This window comes from Passer montanus, unplaced genomic scaffold (genome assembly GCF_014805655.1).
Source record: "Passer montanus isolate IOZ18808 unplaced genomic scaffold, ASM1480565v1 scaffold94, whole genome shotgun sequence".
Taxonomy (NCBI): Eukaryota; Metazoa; Chordata; class Aves; order Passeriformes; family Passeridae; genus Passer; species Passer montanus.
The window spans coordinates 1,352,489-1,359,880 of record NW_024374812.1 but is presented as its reverse complement, the minus strand read 5'-3'; positions in this window follow the sequence as shown (position 1 = coordinate 1,359,880).

Genomic DNA, 7,392 nt, shown 5'->3' with positions numbered 1-7,392 from the left:
TGCCACCCCCTACCATGGGTAGACACCTTCCAATATCCAAGTTTGCTCCAACCTGGCCTTGGACACTTCCAGGGATTCAGGGGCAGCCACAGATTCTCTGGGAAACTGTTCCAGGGCCTCACTACCTCACACTGAAAAATGATGGTACTATTATTATTGTTATTATTATCATTATTATTGCTATTATTGCTATTAAATTTAATGTCAATAGGCACTTTCAAATAACAACTGATCTCATACAGGGTAAGTGTGTATTTCTCCACAAAGAGAGTCTTTCACTTCAGCGATCTTTCACTATTGACTTCAGGGGAAATCTGGATGACCAGTTTCAACCAGATCTGAAACTTTTACATGGTTTTATTTAGCTGAAATACATTCTCTGGTGAAGTTAAGGCTATTTAAAATCTATTTAAGTACATGTGGCAGATTTTAATATAATCAGTTACAAGCCAATAAATGTTTGCTTCAAATGTTCGGGTTATAAAAACCATTTCAACATGTGTGATAGGAAAATATTTTATTATATTCAGTTACAGGCAAAAATAGATTGGTATTACTTTGTCAACTCCACGCATTAAAATGGTCACAAGTCAATATGACAGCAGTGAGTGAAAAAAGGGTCATAATTATGGCTCCTATTTACCTCATGGTTATTGTGCCTGTTGTATTTATGCTGTCAGAGTTTCTCTAAATAACCAAGGTGGATAGAAATGGCCTAGAATTTCCTCTTCTGAATGAACACAGAGTTTCTCTCCTGATGAGGATACAGAGTCTACAAACAAACAATCAATCAAACAAACAATGTTTGCAATGCAGACTGAGTGGAAAATGCAGCTCCACTTCCAGATAAGCCCCAGTGAGCCATGGGGACTTTTTTTCCCCATGTCCTGATCCAGGTTCAATAAGCCCCCAGCACCAAACCTCATAAAATTCTGTAAGTTGCTGCACCTGGGTCAGGAAAACCCCTGGTATCAACCCAGAGAATGGATTGAGAGCAGCCCTGCCCAGGAGGACTTAGGAGTGCTGGTTAATGAAAAGTTGGACATGACTCAACAATGACTGGTCATTTCTTGCACTTGCTGCCCAAAAAGCCAGCCGTGTCCTGGGCTGCATCAAAACCAGCCTGGCAGTGGGTAAAGGGAGGTGATTCTCTCTTTCTCTCTCTCTCTCTCTCTCTCTTTCTCTTTCTCTCTGCTTTGCTCTTGTGGTATTTCACCTGGCGTGCTGCATCCAGCTCTGGGAGCACCAACACAGAAAAGACAGGGACATGTTGGAGCAGGTCCATAGGAGGACACAAAGATGCTTCAAGGGCCAGAGCTCCTCTGCTCTGGGGCCAGGCTGGGAGACTGGGGATGTTCACTTGGAGAAAAGAAGGCTCTGGAAGACCTCAGAGTCCCTTCCAGTGCCTAAAGGGGGCTTCCAAGAAAGCCAGAAAGGATTTTTTTATAAGGGTATTTAGTGACAGGACAGGGGACAATGGCTTCAGACTGACAGGGTTTATATTTGGGTTAAATATGAGGAACAAGGTTTTCCCTGTGAGGGTGATTAGGGCCTAGCACAGAATTCCCAGAGAAGCTGTGGCTGCCCCAGGATCCCTGGAAGTGTCCAAGGCCAGATTGGACAGGGCTTGGAGCAACCTGGGTAGTTGAAGGTGTTCCTGTCCATGGCAGGGGCTGAAATGAGATGAGCTTCAAGGTTCCATCCAACTCAAACCATTCTGTTCCCATCAATGTGTGACAGTGATTTAGAAGATATCAAGAAAAAAGTTTTTATTTGCATTCATAGTTCATTTCTGGGGCATTAAAGCACAGAAAGATTTAATCCCTGGCCAAAAAGCAGTGACAGGAGGACTGTGGCAAGGCGAAGATCTGAACCCAGAATGCCCCAGGGTCCTCACCACAAGCCTTTTTTTTTTTCTGAGAGTACCTTCATCTCCATTTTTTCAGTGTAATTGAGTGCAGGAAGTATTAACAGTCGCCGTTGCTGTTTTTTAGCACGGTCTATTAGAGAATAATCTGAACCAGCCTCTTAGAAACAAGGCAATACTTTTCTGATGTACAGAAGACAACATAAGCAGCAAAGGAATTGATGTCATCCCTACCTGAGATGAAGGAGGCTGCAGTGATGCTTTTCTGAGGTCCTTCCTTGTCTTAGGAGTTTTTCACTGTAGAGCGGCCCTGGGAAGACAAGCAGAGGGATAACTCAATATTAGCAAAACAAACTGAGCACTGTGTAAACATGGGGGAAAGAGCTGGAAGTTTTTCTCTGTGAATGCAGGGAATATCCACTAAATATATAACTTACTCCCACTTTTGTTTCCTGTCAAGCATCAAAAGCAATGAGCAGAGGACCTGGTTGCAAGTCAATAACACTTGTGGGATTAATTTTTTGCAAGTTTAATGATCTCTTATGTCCTTGCAAAGGGCATTTTACACAAAGGCAAAGGAGTGAAGTGCAAAGAAGCAAAAACCTAAAGCATTTTAGATGGTGTAGAAAATATTCTCTGAAAGCAACATGTTGCTGCAGTTCAGTTAACCTTAAAAATTCAAGCAATTAAAATGCTAGTGACTAAGAAATAATAATTTTGAGAAAGTAGTTTTTCTTCTTTCCCTCACAGTCCTACTCTGTGCCATATTTACAGCCATCTTCAGCTGGCAGTTTTGTATAGGGGAATTAACCACTACTTGCCTTAAAGGGTTGAAAGACCTCAGAAAGGAAGTGAGGACAGAACAGCTGTGACTTCTCTCACTCATGTGATTATAATCTGAAGGCTGGAAAAGAGACCTGAACATGATTTGATGAAGAAAATTACAGAGGGGCTTGACATGAGGCTTCTGGTTCTCTCCCTGCTGCCGGGGACCCTTAAATTCCAAGCAATGACTTTCACTGGAAGTTCAAATCCAGGGAAGTTGCTGTGATAGTGGTCAGTCAGGCAGCTCTGCTCAACACTGTCCTCAACAGGGTCATTGTCAAAGAGTTGGTGATGCCACCACATTTTATTGCAGGGCACAAGCTTTGTCTTCTCCATTCTACCTAATAAGAGATTTGTTATCATCAAGCTTCTGTTGTGCCCCTTGTTTTGCAATGTTTTTTCTTTCTCCATTTAACTTTGTGTTCCAGATTGAACAAGGAAACACGCTCTCTTCCATCCAAGAGAAGCATCTCCATGAATTTCCACTCTTATCTGCCTCTATATTTTTACAGGATTCAGTCTCAACTATTTTTCTTTTCTCTAAATAATAAGTTGTAATCCTGGCATTTTTGAATTCCCAGCATAGGCCTATTTAGAAATTAGTAAGAGTAATTCTAATATGAAAGAAAATTGGCCTTTTTAAGCTATTGTTGTGTCACAATGGTGCTGAGAGGCACAAACCAACAACTGCGCTGCTTTGTTACCAGGCACTGGGCAGAAATAGCTGAAGATCAGTCAGACCTTGGGAAATGTACAATTTCAGAGGGTCAATCAGAGGCAGCAAGAGGAAGGAAGTGACTTGAGGAGTGTCACACAGTAGGCAGCAGCAGAGCCAGGGCAGTGCCATTGAGTTCATCTGTAATGCCATAGGATTGCACCCTTGAACATCCCCACTGTCTGTGTGGGATACACAGCCATGCCTGCTCTGGGATCACATCCCTGGGCTGCTCTATGCCTGCCTTGGCAGAGAAACTGGAACAGCGAATAGAGGTGGGCGCACCCAAAGAGTGTTCAGAGAGCCCATGATGTCAACACAACTGGGTTACACCATTTGGGTAAAGATTATCAGTATATAATCAGCTCTGTCCCCAAAGGTTGTATGAATAACTTGGGTCTTCCACTCTGGTAACCTTTTCTCTGACTGCCTTTAAATAAATGTAAACATTTTCCCTCAAAAAAAATCCCCTTTCCCCTCTTCAGTGAAGCAAGGAACACCAGCTCCAACTCTTTTAGAGGCAGCACAGGAAGGATTTCACTGTCCTCACAGCAGTGTCCAGGAGGATCCTGCAGTGTTTGCCGTCCCATGTGACCCTGCATCCCAAACATCCCACCACAGCCTGCTTTGTCCTGTCTCCATTCTGCCAGATCCTAGTCCTGCTATCCAAGTTAAGGAACAAAGAGAAGGACCAGTTTCACCTGTGCTGGGTACCCTCTCAGCATGGTTTTGGATCTCCTAGCAAAAAGGAGAGGATTGAGTTTTGTTATTCAAAGGAAGAAGGAGTGAGCCCAAGTCAGCCCTAGGTCATATGAAAAAAAAATACGGAGGAGCAGAGCTGGGACTAGTCCTGAAGGTGGGCAGACTCCTGCAGAGCTGGTCTTCCTGCTCCCAGTGCTGCTGGAAAAATCTGGACAGGTTTGGTTCCAACCCTACACACTGTGATCTTTTGTCTCCCAGTCCTGTTTGCTCTTTTGCTGCTTCCAGAACACTTTGGATCTTAGGATCACAGACAATCATATCCATGTTGCCATCATGCTACAGTAACACAAAACTGGAGAATCTTAAATGATCCAATCTGTTGAATCTGGCTTTTTAGAGGGTAGAGTGGCTGGAATGTGTTTCTTCCCAGGTGATCTCCCTCTGTAGCCACACTCGTGCTTGCCCAGAGATGTTATCATCATAGAGGTGAAGTATGCACAGGATGATGAGACAGAGTTGCTACACAAAAATATTCATGTGGTGGCTGAGTCCCATGTGCTCCATTCTACAAATTGCAGGCTTTTTCCCCATTGTCTGAATGACACAAAGGAATTGTGAACAAATGAAGTGCAGGATCAAAATGCAAAGTAAAAGACAGTAGAGCTTGCTACCAAAACCTACATGTCAAAAATGATTGAAAAAAAACTGTAAGAAAGTGTCCCTGTGTGATTATTTGCCCAATATCCACCATAACAGGGACTGGTTTTGTCTTTGAGCCCTTGAAAATGAGAGTTATTGCTGTTCATACCACTGTTAAACTGAGGTCTGGGAAAATGGTCATCATATTAAATATGAGCAGGTTGGCAATGTCAAATTCCATACCATGGGCAATACATTTTATTCTTTTCTTGACACAATAACAGCTTTCGTTTCATTTTAGCATCTATGGTGCCATTTCTTTTCCACTCCTAGTGTATTCATGTCTGTCTTCTCACACCCCTGAAGCAGCTGTAGTAGCTTCATACTTCAATGTTGAATTAACCTCCAATATCTCCTTTCCCACCTCCTGCTGTGTTTCTCCTTTGCCTTGTTTACTCAAATTAGAGCCTTTCATCACAAATTTGAGATGCTGGGGAGGAAAAAAAAGATGGCTCTGAGAGGGCAGCCTATTGCCCAGTTGAAAAGAGCTGGTTTGTCATATCAGGGATGTCTTTACTCCGTGTGTGACTTGCCTCACTGCATACCTGGTATTTTTTTCACCAGTGCAGCATGAATATCATGGTTACAAGAAATAATGACTTTGTTTAATAAATGTGAGCTTCTGGCTTCAGTTCCACAAGCTTTCCCCAGCTCCATTGCTCTTCCCTGGACACACTCCAGCCCCTCAATGTCTGTCTTGTCATGAGGGGACTAAAATTGAGCAGAGCACTTGAGGTGTGGCCTCAGCAGTGCCCAGCACAGGGGACAGTCCCTGCCCTGGCCCTGCTGCCACACCATGGCTGGTACAGCCCAAGTGCCTTTGGCCTTCTTGCCCACCTGGGCACAGCTGGCTCATGTTCAGCTGCTGTCCCCAGCACCCCCAGGTCCTTTTCCAGCTTTCCAGACACTCTTTCCCCAGCCTGCAGCACTGCAGGAGTTGTTGTGACCCAAGTTACTCATTTGGACTGGGTTTACCAACACCCAAGTATTATGTGTTAAACTGGTTGTACTGAAAGAGCAAAATGTGTCTGTCAAAGGGGATTCTTCACTTCCTGCCAACGGAAGTTAGGGAGTTTAGTGTCCCTAGACTGAATTTAGACTTTGTAAATAACCCCTCAGGCAATAGCATGCAAGTCAGTGCAGGCAGCCAGAAGAAAACAATTTAAAAATTACTATGCTTGAGGTTGCAAATACCAGCTTAAACAAGATTTAATTGTTGAAAACATACAACTCCATGAAGAGACTCTGAATGCTGGTTCTGATTTTCATAAATAGAGGTGAAAGCTAGAGAAGCTCAGCTAAAGGTTTCAGCTCAAAGATGAGCTTCAAAAGTAAAACTGCAGAAATTAACAAATGTTTAAAAAAAGAAAGTTGTAGGAATTCCTGAAGAAGGAAAAGGTGGCATTTTTTAATCAAGAAGCTTGAGCTGTGCATCATGGCTGATGTGTTTTGCAGCAAGGAGAGAGAGGGCACTCAAAAGGGCCTGTCCCCATGGACTGTTTACACACACCCTGCTCACTTGAGATCTCAAAGTCTTTGCAAAGAGAAGATCTGGACACAGCAGCCAGAGATAAACAGGAATAACAGAGTCATGTCCTCCTCAAAATATACGTGACTATTTTTGATAGACATTTCTGATAAGGACACAGATTCATAGCACTCCCCACGTATCAGGAAATATCAGTGATTTTGGTATATGGTACAAAACACAACCCAGTATTCATGTCCCGAACTGCTCCACACATTGAGACATTTTATCTCTCAAAATGAAACCCTACATAGTGGGAAACTGATAATTCAGAGCAATTCCCTTGTTCCTACAGATTCAGAATACTCTTTATTTTTTTCCCTGTGGGAAGTAAAAATAAAGTTGTAGGACATTCTCACTTGGTAGCATCAAGTAATTCCTCAACTCATACCCTGTTTTATGCCAACAATGGGAACTTGTTTTATATGTATGCCTATATTTACATCAAGGATGTATAATAGTTTCATGGTGAGTTAATTTTTTGCTTGAAGTTTCACATAACCTTTCAGAAATTAGAAGGTATCAACTTCATCCTTCATCTGCCTCATTTCATGACTGCTTTATTAAATCAAAATTAAGTTTCACAAAACAGTTCTAAAATATGATCCCCCCCAAATCTGGGTCTGTCAAGAGGTATAACCTTGGGCTGTTGTGAACAGATCATATGGCTTGATCTGATGTGCAGGAAGATGGGGATGAGCACAACTTGCTATTGTTAAACTGCACATGAATAATGCACTGGGTTTGGGACCCGTCAGCTCTTCTGGTTTTAATCATTCATTTTCTCTTCTTCCATTTCGTAACTGGGCTGTTGATGTAATGCTACCCCATGTGAATGCTAAGCTGAGGGTTTCACAATAAATGAAATGCCATCTAACCAGCGTGAAAGAGCCACACAGTGTAATCTAAGGTGCCCAAAGAGCTGGCAGAGGACTGGGCTCCTGATGAAGCCAGTGGAGCCTCCACTAATTAAATAATAATTAGCAATTATATCAGCAAAAGGTTTTAATCTTTCTCTTGGTCTCCTTGCTTGCCTGAAGAAAGGCAGTGTTTTAT